We start from the raw sequence: 16484 nt of genomic DNA, 5'->3' as shown, positions 1-16484 counted from the left end.
TTAGGACCTGAGGGACTAAGTATTTCCTTCTCTAATCTGTTGGAATTAGCCCTGTCTGACAAGGAACTACATGCTGTTGATTTGCAGTCCTAATTTAACTTGCATTTATATGGTATATAGAATTATGGGAATAAAGCAGTTCTTGTCTGAAGTGGAATTCGTATGAGGATCCAACCAGAAGTGCAGTTCCGGAACAGAGGTTGCCATTGTGTCCTGGAGGAAAAACAATGCAGGCTGGATAGCAAAAAGTACTTTTTTGTTTGTAAATCTTCAGTATGTAGTAACTACTGAGCGGGGCTGTGTGGTGAACTGTGAAAAGAATAATAGAAACTGCTGTGTACTAGTTCACTAAAAGTAAATTCACTGGGTATTGTATGTATAGTATGCTGTGTTGTAGTGTTCTGATGTTCAAGCAGGGCTTTAAAGCAGTGTCTCCAAATAGAGACCTTTTACCTTTCCAAAAATATAGTTGTGAGTGATAAATTATTAAAGAATTAACCATTGAACAACAGATTTTCAGGCAGTAAAAAGCACATAATCAACTAAATGCACTTAGTATGGCAGTTGGAAACAGTGAGCAAAGTATGGGAGAAGGTACCAGAGAAACAAATATGCTGATAAGTCCTAGTGCAATTTTTGGTTTATTTCTGGAGCAATTAGGGAAATCTCCCAGCTTTTCAAAAATTGCTAGCTGAGGAGATGTCAGATCTCTCATAAGAACTGGTATTTGGATATGAAATACCCCGTTCCTACAAAGGGCATTTCATTCTGTGGGATGCATTTCTCTGTCCTTTTATTGCTGAAGGATGAGCAAATCATTTAAGTGTTTTTTCTTTGATTCCCCTGCTGCCTACTGCCAGCTCACCTAGTGAGAAGGAAGCAGAATGCAACACCAAACAAGTTGGGTTTAAGTGGCACAGCAGTAAAACTGTCTTTATCTTAGCCACTTACATCCTCATTGCTGTAGTAGTGAGTGGAAACCAGGCCATCGTTGTGTGGTTGTGGGGCTGTTGGTTTCACGATTTGGTGAACAGTTGTTCACAGAAGAAAACTGTTTTCAAAGCTGATATTTTTTTGCCTGCTTGTTGAAGGGCATAGGCATGTGAACTGCAGAGATGTTTCTGGGACAAGACCATGGCATTTGGATGTCACGGTGGGTTGTCACTACTGTGTTACCAAGGAGGGCTCTGCAGACATATCTCTCACAGGCACTACATTCAGAGAGAGAAAGAAAAGAGAGAAACAATACCTTGTAGTTGTTTGAATGTGACTTCATAGTTTGGCTCTGTCTTGTGCTCGGCCACAACAACCCCCAGCAGTGCTAGAGGCTTGGGGAGCCTGGGGGGGTGATTGACAGCGGCTGAACAGGAGCCAGCAGTGTGCCCAGGGGGCCAAGAAGGCCAATGGCATCCTGGCTTGTGTCAGCACTGGCGTGGCCAGCAGGGACAGGGAAGGGATCTGAGCCCTGGGCTCGGCACTGGGGAGGCCGCCCCTCGAGGAGTGGGTTCAGTTTTGGGCCCCTCACCCCAAAAAGGCCATTGAATGACTCGAGCGTGGCCAGAGAAGGGCAACGGAGCTGGGGCAGGGTCTGGAGCACAGGTCTGCTGGGGAGCGGCTGGGGGAACTGGGGGGGTTCAGTCTGGAGAAGAGGAGGCTGAGGGGAGACCTCCTGGCCCTCTGCAACTCCCTGCCAGGAGGGGGCAGAGAGGGGGGATGAGTCTCTTGAACCAAATAGTAAGCAATAGGACAAGAGGTAATGGCCTCAAATTGCACCAGGGAAGGTTTAAATTGGATATTAGGCAGCGCTTCTTTGCAGAAGGGGCTGTTGGGCGTTGGAATGGGCTGCCCAGGGCAGGCGGGGAGTCCCCTTCCCTGGAGGGGTTGAAGAGTCAGGTTGACCCAGCGCTGAGGGACCTGGTGGAGCTGGGAATGATCAGTGCTGGGTTAATGGTTGGACTGGAGGATCTTCAAGGTCTTTTCCAACCTAGGTGATTCTTTGAAGTGCTTGTTGGTGTCCCAAACTTGGGTAGGCTTGGCATGGTGAAAAGGGATTCTTCCAAGCTTCCAGAGCTGCTGAACTCTTACACTGCCAAGCAAAACGTACACACTTACTAGGCAGTTTTTAATATAGGTATGTGTATACATATATATATATCTGTGTGCATATTTTTTATGTTTGCATTTATATACATATATGTGTATAGATATATATTTGATGTATATATCCTGGGGTTCCTGGATCCTAACCCGAATCTCCTGTATTGCAGAGCAAGGCTCGTTAGGATGTGCTAAAAGTGCATAGCTGTGCTAGGATGGCACCATGCCTGATTTTAGGCTCAGCATCCTGCCACACTGTCCTGGGCAGTCTGCTCAGCTCCTGAGTCTCTTCAGTGCTCTGTGCTGTGCATTTTAAACGTGACACCAGATGCCACAGCACAGTGACCCTGGATAGGAGGAGTGTACCAGGATGGCATCCTCTCTGTCAGGGCTGATGAAAGGAGGGCTTTGTGCTGCCCTGCTGGATTACTGCTTTAGGGATAGATTTTTAACCTCTTTCTTCCAAGGGTTAAGCAGAGCTCACATTTTCTCTTTAAGACATGCCAGTGGAAGGGGATTCTATCCCAGAACTTTCTCTGCATTTTACATTAAACAGCCTGATCACCAGGCTGCGGAGGAATTACCTCCTAATCTGGGTAAAACCTGCTTTGCTAGCAGGGATTCAGCAGCAGAGGTGAGGAATGTCTCTGCCAGAATTGTTACTATCCTGGTGCTTAGCGTGGTTTCCTGCAAAACAGAAGTGGTATATTCCTGTTTTTTTCTGGTCTTGAAGGGCTTCAGTTCGGTTTCGTTTCCTGTGCGGAGGATGATAGGCACCTCCACCCCTTCTCTGGCTGAGTTTTTACAGAAACCTGTAGTAGTAATTTTGTGAAGGGCGTGGGATGTGGGAGTGAGGTCGTGGGAGGTGATGTGTAAGGAAGCCTATACATCTGGGTCCTTAGTCTCTGGATTTCACTTGGTTTAAGGTGGAAAATGTTGTGTTTTTCAGCCTTGGTGGGACTAAGACATTCCTGAGTCTGCACAAAGATGGAGCTTGAGACAGCTGGGAGATGTGAAGGTCAAAATGCAGTAGCACCTGTGGCCTTCCAGCAGCACAGAGTTACTGTGTGGAAGAGGAGTATTTCAAGTTTGTGGACGTTATTTAGGTGTTACAAATTCCACATATTTCCCTGAAACCTTGTTTCACCGAAAGAAGAAGAAACAGGGTCTTGTCCGTACCAGGCTGTGAGCACATGTTTGTTGGATGAGTCCTGCTCTGTGCAAAGCTCCCACGTGTTTTTGCAGAGTCCTTTTCCTGACAGCTTTGTGCAAGTGTTCTGAGGATCTGCACCAAAAGGGATCCCGACACATCAAACACAATTTTCGTAGCAGAACAAAGTGGGGTTATGCCCAAAATGTTGCTTTTGCAGCAAGAATTACAGGTTACATAGTCATTAGCTGTGCTGGACTTTAGATGAGAAGTTACTGTGCTGGTTCCATCTACTTAAACCTCCTGGTTCTTTAAATAGGTGTCCTTGGCCAGCTTTTCTCACTCCGTTAATCCTAGCACAGATGAACCAGCATGAATATAAATGTTTATGGCAGTCTTCACAGCTGCATATGGAATATATCTGATTGTTTGCATATAGTCATTGCTGTGGGTTTGTAATTTGATGCTCTATAAAGAGTCTTAGATAATCTTTCTGAAAGGAGCTCTGTAAATGCAGATACAATTAGCTTTATGATTTTTTTTTTTTTGGAAACATATCTTTTAATAAAGCACTGAAGCACAGAATAGCCATTTCCTGTGATTTTCATTCACATAATATTTATAGTGCTACAGAACAAATGAGCCGTTGAAAAGGGAGAAAAATTAATACTATGAATGAACTTGCCTTGAGACGAATTTGTGATAAAATTATGAATCTAGCAAACTTCAGTAAAGCAATTACTGATCCTCCTGGATTTGTGAATATGAAAGCTCAATGGGATTTGATGTAATCCCTCCTTGTGAACAGATGGGCAGATTGCAGGTCTCTGCAGAACACGTTCCAGCCTTCCCAATTCCTTCCATAGTCGGCTGTGATCGTGTTTCTTTACACCTTGCCTTTTGGTGACAAAAATACTGAAAAAGGCATGAGCAGAATCGGTTAAGATGTTTGCGATGTGCCTCTGTGCAAATTGTGTTTCGTTTTTTTTACCACCTAGTGCTTCAGATTTCTTCACATGAAAAAAGGATGGTCTTTTTTGAATGCCTGGTGGCACATTATAATGGGCCTACTCGTATTACTGTAGTTAAGAGGTGGTCAGCATTTTATTAAAAACTCTTGTTTGTAGGGAATTACAGCACAGCCAAATCTTTTACTCCATGTTCAAACCAACTAAATTGAAAATACAAGAACTAAGCCAGGAGCAATTTTTAATTCTCCTCCTCCCTGAAATCAGTTTGATCACAGTTACTGAGTTGCCATCTGCATTTTCTGCCTTCTAGAGCAGCAGACTTTCTGCTTTTCAGGAAGATAGTAAAAATGTTGCATCAGGTCATAGCTAAAATGATTCCGTGCTTTGTTTAGTGTCATTCCAACAGCCTTCTTATGCCACTTACATTGCTCCTCACGTTGCAAAACATACAGGTGTCTATACAGTGGAAGGCTGCAAGTACTTTCATTTGCCTCAACTAAACTACACAAAATCTTAAAATCATGAATATTTTTAACTGTTTTGAACAGTTATGGTCTTGCTTTTAACTGGAAATACAGATGTTGGTAACTTTAAGTCTTGACCCAACATTTGTTTTCTAAGTAGTAGGTACTATTTCTCAACTATATTTAGCAACTACTCAGTAATGAAAGAAATTGCTGCCAGCTTATGTGAGTATGTAACTTACTTGGAGGCAAGAGTAGGAATGATAGAGCATTTGTTGGCAGGGACCTTGGGAGGTCTGTGGTCCACCCTCCTGCTCAGAGCAGGGCCAGCTCTGGGGTCAGACCAGGCTCGAGGGCTTTGTCCAGTCAGGTACTGAAAACCTCTGTGTTGGGTTTGTGTGTGGTGGGGTTTTGGTAGCAGGGAAGAGCTACGGAGGTGGCTCCTGGGAGAAGCTTCCTGAAGCTCCCCCAGTCCAAGTCAGACCTGCCGCTGGCCAAGGCCGAGAGAGTTAGTGATGGGGGTTGTGCCTCTATGATAACATATTTAAGAAGGGGAATTTGAGAGGAGTGGTGAGGGAAATACCTCTGCAAGTACCTAGGTCGGTTGAAGAGAAGAGGAATGAGGGAGATACCTTTGCACACGCTGAGATGCCCACCTGCAGCCCATGGAGGACCCCACAATGGAGCAGGGGGCTGTGCCCAAGGAGGGCCAGGACTCAGGGCAGCCTGTGCTGCAGCACTCTGTTGTTGGGAGGACTGCGACCTGCCACAGGGACCTACACTGGAGCAGTTTGGGAAGAGCTGCAGCCCATGGGAAGGACTCATGTAGGAGAAAGTTGATGGAGGACTGTCTTCTGTGGGAGGGACCCCACGCTGGGGCAGGGGAAGAGCATGGGGAGTCCTCCCCTGAGGATCTGAACCCACAACCTCCCACTGGGGGGTAGGAGGGAGAGAAACTGGGAGCAAAGCTGACCTCGGGAAGAAAGGAGGGGTGGGGGGAAGGTTTTTTTAAGATGTAGTTGTATTTCTTACTCTCCTCTCTAATTGATAAATTAGTGGTGGTGGTGGTGGTGTTTAAATTAAATTGATATTCTTTTTCTTCCCCAAATGAGTCTGTCTTTTACCTGTGACCATAACTGGTGAGTCATCCATCTCTGTCCTTATCTGAATCACTGAGCTTTTTGTTTTATTTTCTGCTTCCCATCTCTGAGGGGGAAGGAGTGAGGGAACAGTTGTGTGGTGCTCTGTTGCCCTCTGGGCTCAAACTAGGACAGCCTTCAATAACAGAGACTGCACAGCCTCACAGGCAACCTGCTGCACCACTTGCCTCTGCTCTTGTGGGGAAGTTATCCCTTATATCCTTATATCATTGTTTCAGCCTATGCTTGTTGTGTCTCCTCCTGCCACATCTGAGCCCCGTCTTTCAACCAGTTTTTTAGTTCTCCCATTTTTCAATTGTTCACCCATTTGGATCATGCCATCCTCACCTGGATACAACAATGCTGAAAGTCTTGAGAAAGTCAAGAGAAATGACAGCTGCTCTCCCCTCATCTACTTTTTATCACTTCACTATTTCTGTCATTTTATCACAGTTAGGTTGGTCAGGCATGATTTAGCTTTGGTAAATCCAGGCTGACTGATCCCAATCACCTTCTTCTCCTTCATATGCCCAGAAATGTCTTTTGGGAGGACAAGCTCCATAATTTCCAATGATCTTCATGTCATATACGGTGTTTAAAATAGCTGGAAGATGGGAAGTAACTTTATACAAGTCTATATTTTAAAAGTCTAAACCAAAGAACCTGTTGTACCCCCGTCCAAGTGTGAGCAGAGTCAGAGGCGTGCACGAGCTGTGCAGTATGTCAGAAGATCTGTCTTGGCAGTGGTGGTTTCACTTGTTCCTAGGAGAGGAATGGTTGGTGGGATAAGGTCAGTGAAGAACAAACAAGGCTCTAATGGGACCTTAGTTTCTGCTTTTTACAAAAGCAGAATTTAATTCCCAGACACCTTATCCCCAAGTGCAGAAGAATACACCTCTGAGTCTGGCAGTATTGTATTTTTATCTTCTCTGTGCTGCCGTATAACTGCGTAAATACATTTCAAGAAGACTTTGGCATGTTTATCGATTGATTGCAGGGAAAATCCTCCGCCAAATGATGACCCTGGATATGTTTTGGACATATTTATTGGTGAGATAGAGGATCCTCACAGAAGGTAAAGAAATTAATGAGCACCTTTCAAGTCAGTCATCGTTATTTTTGTCAGATTTTCACACTTCCAAAATAACTTCCTTATGCGAAGCACTCAAGTATTGTAGACCATAAGGTGAATTAGTTCCTTCTGATAATGTTCTGAGAAAATTTGAAACTAACAACAATAACATTCTTGTAGAATATAAAATATGTAATATACATGTCTGTGCTGAAGCGAGAAGTCTTTTTGCTCATTCTGTGGCAGTTCTTCTTGGATAGTCCTTTTTGCCTGTAGGAAGGCTTTTGTTGTTGGGGGAAGAAAAATTCTGTTTCAAAGATCCTGTACTATTGATTTAATGGGATCTGGTCTTGTGTTTTGAGAACATGTGAGCACTGAATGTTGTTACAGAAATATTTGTTTATGGCTTATGCTATGGGCAGGTGTATGCCACAGGAAAGCTCAAGCTTACTCATAGATAGTAGAGCAAACTAAACTGGGAAAGTGTTATTACCCTGTTTTTTAATATATATAAAATTTTTTTTTTTGAGTTTCAATGTTCAGGTATCAATAATATTCTTAGTCTCACGGGACAAAGTAAATGCTCTTTCTGATTAGTCTCAATTCCAGTTTTGTGAGTTTCTATTGAAAGAAATTAAGACTTGAAGTCTCATTGGTAAGGAGGGTTTGTGTAATGAGAACTAGTAGCATTAGACAGTTTTGCAATAGTTCTGTATATTTTTTTTAAAAGAGCTCATGAGCGATTTTAGTCCCAGCACAGGTTTTCAAGTAAGCTGTAGTATTATTTCACAAAGATTACTTCACGATATAAATCTTTTGTTGTGAGCTTATATTTAGTCTCACTCTGCACCCTGACCAAAAAATACTTTTATTTTGAAAAAATTGTACTTTCTTGTAACAGGGACAACAGTACAGTAGGAAGTGGTCCCAGAGCCTCTGAAGTTTTGGCCACAAAAGCCTTTTAGAAGGTAATCACCAGCTTTTATTCCCAGACTGGTCCCATTTAACTGGTGCCCATCCCTCGCCGAGGTCCGAAGCACTGTCGCTGCTTTCTCCATTTCACAGCAAGTTCTGTAACTGCGCTTCTCTCGCTCCTGCTTGAACTTGCAGCTATAGACGTTTTTGTTTAAAGTTAAACCCAAATTCAGGCAGGCTTACAGATGTAGGCTCTGGGGAGGGTCGGTGCTCGGTGTGAAATCCCAGATGCGCTTATCAATGATTCAACTTTTAATAAACTTGATTAGATTCCTGTGCAGTCTCACTTGATTTGCGTTGTGAGTCTGTCAGATTGGGTGTTTTGTTTGTTTTTTGTTGTTTGTGTTTTTTTTTTTTTTTTCCAAATGGGAGTTTCAATGAATGCTGTTTGAATTTAATGAAGATAAATGAAAGGCTGAAGTATTTTTCAAAACATGCTGCCGTCTTACGCATTAGCCAATCGCATCGGGCACCGGTATTTCGGGTAAGGTAGACTTAACTAGCAGCGGGCTGCGTTGAGAAGGGCTTCAGAGAGATTACTCCTGTCCTGCCAGATGAGCTCATAACCAAGCGTTAAGCCGCTCTCCCCTGGCCGCTGAGCCGGCGGGCAGAGCAGTGGGGAGCTGCGGGAAGGCTGGCGGGGCAGGCAGCCGCCAGCCCCTCGCACCGCCTGTTCCTCGGGCCCGGGGGGGCCGGCGCTGCCCGCCCGGCGCTGCCCGCTGCCTGCCCGCTGCCTGCCCGCCCGGTGCTGCCTGCCCGCCCTCCCGGCGCTGCCCGCCCGGCGCTGCCCGCTGCTGCCCGCTGCTGCCCGCTGCCGCCCGCTGCCCGCCCGCCCGGCGCCGGTGCCGGGGAGCTGCAGGCAGAGGGCAGGCAGGGCCCTGCCGGAGCCCCCGCCGGCCGTTCGGGCAGCTGAAGCGCCTGGGATGCGGAGCAGAAGGTGGAGAGCGATTGTGGGCGTCTTGGTCTGATACGCGAAGGTATATATATATATTTATTTTTAATTTTTTTTTTTCCTTGCCGGTACCGCTCCCTGGGTTGTTTCCATGCCAGATGCGTGCGCGGCGCGGGAATGGCCGGTGCTCGGTGTTCTAGCGGGGTTAGTTTGGAAGCAGAGAGGGGCGAGCTGGTGGCGGTACTCTGTGCATCGACCTGCGGGGGAGAACGCTGCATAACCTAAAGCAGCAAACTTTGAACTCCTGAGTCAGGCTGGGTTTGCTTCTTGCTTTGCTTCTTGCTTTTCTTCTTGCTGTTCTTCTGGCTGTTCTTGCTTTTCTTCTTGCTTTTCTTCTTGCTTTTCTTCTTGCTTTTCTTTTTGCTGTTCTTCTTGCTTTTCTTCTTTCCCTTACAATTAAGTCACGGTAAAATTGCCCCCAGAACTAATAGTTTATTCATCTGTTCAGAAAAATGTCACCATGAACCCCTCATTCCATTACATTTAGCGGGGGGGGGGGGAGCCAGTAGGAAAACTATGTATTAAATTTATGCAGAATGTCCTCTGTCAGACTGAGGTCTGTGTCTTTCCCATCACTGTGGTTTCCCTCCACTGAAACAGAAAAAAAATCTTAACACTTGCTTTTCAATTGTTTGTGATGGAAATGACTGTTTGTTGGGAAGTGTAGCTTCCACAACTCTTCTCCTCTTCCTCAGAGGAATTTATTTTCAGATAAGTGCTCGTAACAGGCTAATATGTCAAGCAGCATTTTGTCTAATTTTTGCCATTTTTAGAGTTGAGGCTTAGTAAACTTAAGGGGTTGTACACAGCTAATATTGATATGCCTCTAAACGGTGCAGTAGTAAATGCTGTGTTAGCACTTTCTGTTAAGTCTCTCCTTCATCTCCTTTTTCTCACAGAGTTAGGATTAACTTTAAAAAAAGTCAACTTTTTTCTTCATACCTTGAATATCCTGCATATGTAACTCTTCTCACCACATAGCGCTCTTTTTTTTTTTTTTTTTTTTTTAAATAATTTCCTTGTGTGTTATTTTGGCTGATGCTACTGTTTTATTAGTTACTGTCCTTGGATTTCTGCATTTTTCTTGCCCAGTGTTCATTGCAATGCTACTGTCAACGTAAAGACATTGCTTTAGGTTAAACAAAACAAAACAAAAAGGTAAATTTAAGTGATTACTGCATTCCAATTAATATGGAGGACTATAAACAAAGTTTGTTATACTTCATGTATCATCTGAAGACAAAAGGGATAGGTGTGTATGTATGTGTACACACAAGAAGGACGCCTGTATTTGAGGTGTTATATTGTTACAGAGGATAACAGGTTCCCATGTCAGGTTAACTCTAGGTCCACGTTTCACTACTTCCTATGAAGTCAGCTGATTGGTGGAGCTGGTAAGCTAATAGTATAGGAGGTACAGTAAATAATTAATGATATTAATATTAATGTATTGTGCACTTTTACAGGACTGGGTCTTGCTTTAGAGAGTTTGAGACTTTGTGTATGAATTCTCAGTTACTCTTATCTGAATGTAACTATTGCTTTTGGTTTTCTTTTCCTGGGGAGGGTGAAGAATGGTTAGCCAGGGGTTATTTGATGCATTTTATCTATCGGTGTTAGTACTCGGGTTTCAGGAACATAATCCACATGGCTTTGCAGTTGCAACCCTATGAAATAAGAGTGCAATTTAATGAGAGGTCTGCTCTGCCAAAGGATGAAGTGCTCCTCTCCCAGCTGCTGTACTGAGCTGCTGAAGCAAGAAAGTTAGCTCCCACTGCTGTGTTTCACACCTTACCCTTGGAGAGTGAATATGCAGACTGAAAAGAAGTTTGGGGCTCGATATCTTCTTTATGGTTTTCTACTTGTGTTAAATCATTGTTTGGAATAATTGTATTGTCACCTTGTGTCACATTTGCTCAGGTGTAATAGCTTCGCCGGAAGGGCGGTCGCCTGTAAAATTGTGGTGCAAAGTTTTTAATGTTCTTTGAAAAGGTGGGGAGGGTTGTTAGAGGCTTTTCTTTTTCATTAAAAAAAAAACAAAAACCAAAACCCAAACCCACCAACGTTCTTTGTTTGGTTTTGTTTTTTTGTTTATTTTCTTTTCCTTTTTTTGTATGAGCTTAGTGATGTACTGGTGTATGGAACTCTCTGATAATAACATCTCTTTTAGGAATAGTAGACAGGTCTTTATGCTGAAGAAACACTTGCCCACAAATACTTTCAAATAATACGGAATGAATTAAATTTAAGCTGTTAAGATTTAAAATAAAATTAAGTGGCCATGCTGGGTTCTAGTCTTTACTTGCTATACAGTCAAAGTATAAGGGTTAAAGGTATACAGTGAGAATTGTTCCCTTGTGTGCTGCAGGCTTTAGTTTGAGGTGTCCGGTTTTAAACTTCATTTCTGCTTTTAAAATTGTGTGTGTAAATTTTTTTTTTTTTTTTTTTGTCTATGAATGTCCATTATCTACAAACACTAAGTTTAAAAAAAGAAAATAAAAAGCAAATTTTCACAAAGAGTGAGGTTGTCAAGGCCATTTGCATAGTTTAATATCGAAACTGATTTTTCAGGGCTGAGATGTGGTAGACAGTTTTAGCACCATTTGCTCTAAGTTCATAATTTTAAATGTGTATTAGGAGCTTCAGGTTGGAAAAGACTGTCTGTATCTCCAACTGTGGTTCTTGCTGCTGCAGCCTCAATACCATGCCATCATCGCTGGCGCCCTCACTGTGCCCATCTGAAAACAAGGGTAAGGCTGGGGTTTTTTGTTCTTCTGTCACTGCTGCTCCCTTGGAAATCTGGAGCTCCTGACTACTCAGATTCTTTTGATTTCCAGAGTAAATACAATCCTTTTTTTTTTTTTCCATTTTTCTTTGCTGACTTTTTTGCATATCATTTTATCCAACATTCATCTTTTAACGCAGTGATCAAAATGGTGTGTGGCATTCATTTGTATGCATCACCAGTGTGTTGTTCAGTGAATCAGTTGCTTTTTCATTCCTGTTGGAAAGATGTCTGTTCTGGATCCAAGTATCATATTTGCCTTTTTGCACCTGGATCACATTTATGGTTTATAATTATGTTGTAATTAACAAAAACTCCCTGGTCCTCCTCCTTTGCAGTTTTCACTGGAAAGTGCACAGCATATAGGAAACTTAATGTGCTCCCTTAGCTCAGGACCTTGAGTTGTGCCTTACTGAATTTCATCCTGTTTCTGTTACTTCAGTTCTTCAGGACATGTAGTCACTTCTTGTGTAATATCTATGTCCTCTCTTCCTATATCTGTATCCCTGCAGTATTACGTGCTACCAACCCGTTTCTAATACTAGCGACAGAGTTATTTTTTGAAATGTTTAATTTCCAAAACTGATTTTTAAGACCTTCTAATAATCACTTAAGTTTTCAGGACTTCTGTTATCTCCCCTTGAACCAGATGCTTGCTTCCTTCTAAATTCCTCTGCTAGTTGCAGCTTAACTAACAGTTTCCCATGTGACTCTGCTGAATACCCTGCTAAGATCCAGATTAATGAGATTTACAGCATTTGGAGAATGTTATCTGATGAAGTAATCTCTTAAGTTAGTATGTCACAAGCTACCTCGTGTTAAGCCTGTAATAAACTTGGTCACCTTTTCCAGTGCTTTCGTGTCTTTAGAAGGAAATTTGAAAGGAAGTGTATTTGGTCTCTGTGCCACTGAAGCAAGTTTTACAGGCTTGTGGAGAATTCTTCTCTTTAACCATGAATAATTTATTTCCTACTCTTTAATTGTATGCATATCCTAGTTAAATGTCTTAGTGATGTTCAATTTTGTGTGCCGTTTATTTCAAAACTCTGGGCTTGACTTGTTTCATGGCCCCTAAAGTTTTTATTTCACTTTATGATGTCCTCTTTTGTATGCTTGTGTATCGTACTTTTTTTTTTTTTTTCTTCACTGTTCACCCCCTTCCTCTCATAGTAAACATTAATGCCCTTACCAAAAATAAGGTCAAAAATTTCCTTAGGTACTTAGATTATCCTTTGCAAAATACCCTTCTCGCCACACAGGAACCCAGGTTGTTCTTTTCCTGTTCCTCACCTACTTAGAGCACCCAACAGTCTTTATAAAGCTATCAAATGTGGGAAAATACTGTGTTTGGACATTGAGATCTTAATGAGATTCCGTTATAGCAATTCTTACTACTTTTTTTTTTTTTCCTCAATCTTTTTATTCTGTCTGCTTTTTAAAGACCTCTATGTTTTCATTAAAAGCTTTCTAATGTTAGAGGTAGCTAACTGTTAGGTTATTCACACAGAATAAAACGTTGAGTTTTTCTTCTTGGAAGTCTTTCTCTTCCTCTTTTTTCCTTGAAATACTGAAAGGTTTGATACCTGATTTGAAGATTTCTAGGCCTTCATGTTCAGACAGCCGAGCTCCTCAATTCAGTTGATCTTTCTAGTTAGTTCCCTTAATTTCTTTTTCCAAAACAAATGCTGATAGCTCTTAATTACAAATCTGTTTTCGTTTGTACTTCTATTTTGTTTAATCAGCTTATTACCATTCAAATCCAGTTTATTTTCTGTGAGTGAACTCTCAAAATTGAGTATGAGTTAACCTTCTTTCTTATAGATTACAAAGGTTATTCGCTGAATCAGTCATGTGTGAGAGTATACAAATTACACTGCTATTAGTATTCTTTGCTTTTTTTTTTAATCTGGAAAATTAAATTCTCCACTAGTGGCACAGTTTCTATATAGTTCTTACTTCTCTTAAGAACAATAGAGCAATCTCCGTGTTCCTTCAAGGTTTCTGGCATTACTGCAGTCAAATGCAATTTGACTGGATCAGCATTTCCCAGAGTGATTTTGATCAAAACCAATATTGAAGTTTAACATATGGTGCTCTATATCTCTGTCCCAAGTAGAAAATCCTTTGAAGAATATCTTCTCTGCTCATGTCTGGTGAAATAAGATCAAGTTAGCTGGTTGCACCCATGTTTTGTCACCCAGGTTCTTGGCATTTGTATGCAAAGTTATTTTCTACTAGCCACTCTTTACACCCTGAGAGAACCAACCACAGTTAGGGGAAGAACTCTGACCAAAATTAGGCCAGACGTGGTAACAGCATCTGTGTTTCTACCCTGTCATTAACTATGGCTACCATGCTTTGTTGAAATAACTGAATAATCAGAGTGGTTATTGCATCTAGAGACAACAGTGGATGTGGAAGTTGTTAGCTTTGTCCTGACAGAGCAGAAGCGTTCCTCATAAGGCATTTCTTCAAACACTGCCGATACTGTTTTCTGTTTCATCTGTAGAGAAGATACTTAAGATTTCCTTTTCCCCAACACAGGGTGATCACAAACTGGATATACATCGTGCTGTTTTATGGATACACTGAGGTGATGCCAGAAAGCCAGCAGATGTATTCAGTCAGGACCTGATGTGAAGTCCATTGAACATGATGTTTTTAAGGTTCAGATCTCTGCTTTAGTGCTTCCAGGTGGCACGGGTTTACATCCACACTGCTGTTGTGCTTGTAACTGATTGAGAGTGCGCTCTCTCTCTCCAGACACACATGTAACGTCTGTACATATGTATATAGTAAATTCTGTCCCATCTGAGGTATTCAGGGTATGTGCTTCAGCAGTCGATTTATCTTTGCTCCAGTCCTTGTTTTGGTGCTGTCCCACTTGTTTTAATGCAAGTTCTACTTTGCTGAGTGGACCTTCTCTGTCACTGAACAGTAGCCAGCAGCTAAGTTGCCAGCAAGTTCATGCACAGAGAGATGCTAGCTGTTGATTTGATGGAGAAATATCTGCAAAGTGTCAGTGCAAAAATCTAGTCTAAAATCTGGGCTTTTAAGAAGCAAACCTTTGTATTGCAATATACAGAAATAATTGCAATCTCTGTTAAAGCACAGAATATCTCTTGAAATGTTGTAGCCGTCTTCAATATCACACACCTTTTGTAAAGTGAAATTCTACTATGACTTTTTCTACTGAAATTGTTGAATCTTTTGAATGTCACCGGGGCTTTGCCTTTGAAGCTGTGCAAGATGAATCTACTTTCTATGTGACATTTGAGATGCTACAACACCTTTTGCATTTCCAAAAAATATCTATTGCTTCGTAGTACTCTCTGCCTTCCCAGCATACACATTAAATTATAAATTAGATAAATGCTTATTTTATTTTTAAGCACTTACACTACTTTTTATCAAATGAGTGAGTTAAAACTAGGACAGGATTGGAGATGTAATTTCTGATGATTTGCTGGGACAAAAATGGTTTATTACAGTTTGCTTCTGAATGTACTGAGGTCAGGATGCTTCTAGGTTGCAGAATTTAGGTTCCTCATCTAGCCACAGATCTAGTTCCTGATCTAGCCAGTCTGTAGCTTGTGCACATTCCCTGAGTCCCAGCCATGGGATTTCTGTCTTCTGGTAGAAGAGCTTGGTGGGGGGGAACACTTAATGAGGTATGTGGGGGGTACTGTCTTCTAGTGTCATTGCAAAGTTATCCCATGGTTTTGAGCTGTGAAGGTGCATCCCGGACCTGCTACACTGCTGGTGCTGGGAAAGTGGACTCTGATCACAAGTTAGCAGACAGTAAAAATTGGAGAAGTCACTGTACTCCCACCTTGAGTACAGTCATAATCACAGCTCTCACAGACCAGGGAACAGCCAAATAAAACAGCTGCTGTTTGACACAACAGGTCAGAAACCGATGATGGGATAGAGAGCTCTTCTTGGTCCATAAATTTACGCCCTTGGTTCATAAATAACCGACACTTAATTTTAATTTGGTGATGTACTTTCACACTGTATCCTTCCTTTAACAGTTTTATAATGACTTTCCAGCATACTTGATGCTTTGGGGATTCTATTTTAGAAGTTCCCTGCTTGACCTGCTGAGCATTTGCTTTAGAGATACTGTGTATTGAGAATAACTGTATATTTGCCACCACTTCTGTGTCTCGGGTTCAGCTTTCTGCATGCTTTGATGTATCCTGAGCAAGGACTGTAGTGCTGCACGTTTGAAATCACTGTTAACCAGATAAGCTCACTACACCATGCTGGCCTAGATTCTTCGTAAATCGGTTAAAGAGCTGTTCAGGGCTGTTCTTCCTGAGTTGGACAGCTTACCATTCATGGTCTGAAGTCACAAAAACAACCTGACCTACCTCTGAAGCCATGAAACTTGTAGGAAGCAAGCTAGACAAAATCTTCATTCTGTTTCTGTACTTCTGAACCAAGTATGTAGTGAAGTGGCTTCGAAACTGCTGTTTGTGGTGGAGATGACTCTTCCTAAGATGGACCTGGAGTATAGATATCTTGTGCAGTGTTGAATTGATTCATCCTGTTAGGGCATCTGTGCATGGATATAGAAGTTTAATCTGTCCTGAGCAAAATGTAAGAGCTGCTACTTACCCAAATGATGAATGTTGTGAGGCCTTGACAGGTGAGACGCTCTGTATAACACACTTCACAGCAAACTAACATGTGAGGGGGTGTGAGAAATGTGGTACGGCAATGAAGGGATGTGGATGCTTTTTCAGACCTAGGGGAGTTTGTGCTAGCTTGATACAGGCTTGGGGAGGAGTGGCTGGAGAGCTGCCAGTCAGAGAGGGACCTGGGGGGGTGATTGACAGCAGCTGAACAGGAGCCAGCAGTGTGCTCAGGGGGC

General features: G+C 42.3%; 1 protein-coding gene across 1 annotated transcript in view; it reads left to right on the top strand.

Moving 5' to 3' along the window:
* The first annotated feature begins 8489 nt into the window (after positions 1 to 8489).
* Positions 8490 to 16484, top strand: part of PCDH15 (protocadherin related 15) — a 448489-nt gene continuing 440494 nt past the window's right edge. Inside the window, exon 1 of the mRNA XM_074924175.1 lies at positions 8490 to 8845. The gene's annotated coding sequence lies outside the window, so the exon portion shown is untranslated. The remainder of the gene's footprint in view (positions 8846 to 16484) is intronic.

Source organism: Athene noctua, chromosome 21, assembly GCF_965140245.1.
Source record: "Athene noctua chromosome 21, bAthNoc1.hap1.1, whole genome shotgun sequence".
NCBI lineage: Eukaryota > Metazoa > Chordata > Aves > Strigiformes > Strigidae > Athene > Athene noctua.
Note: the sequence above shows the minus strand (reverse complement) of the source record. Positions and strands in the feature narration are given on the sequence as shown.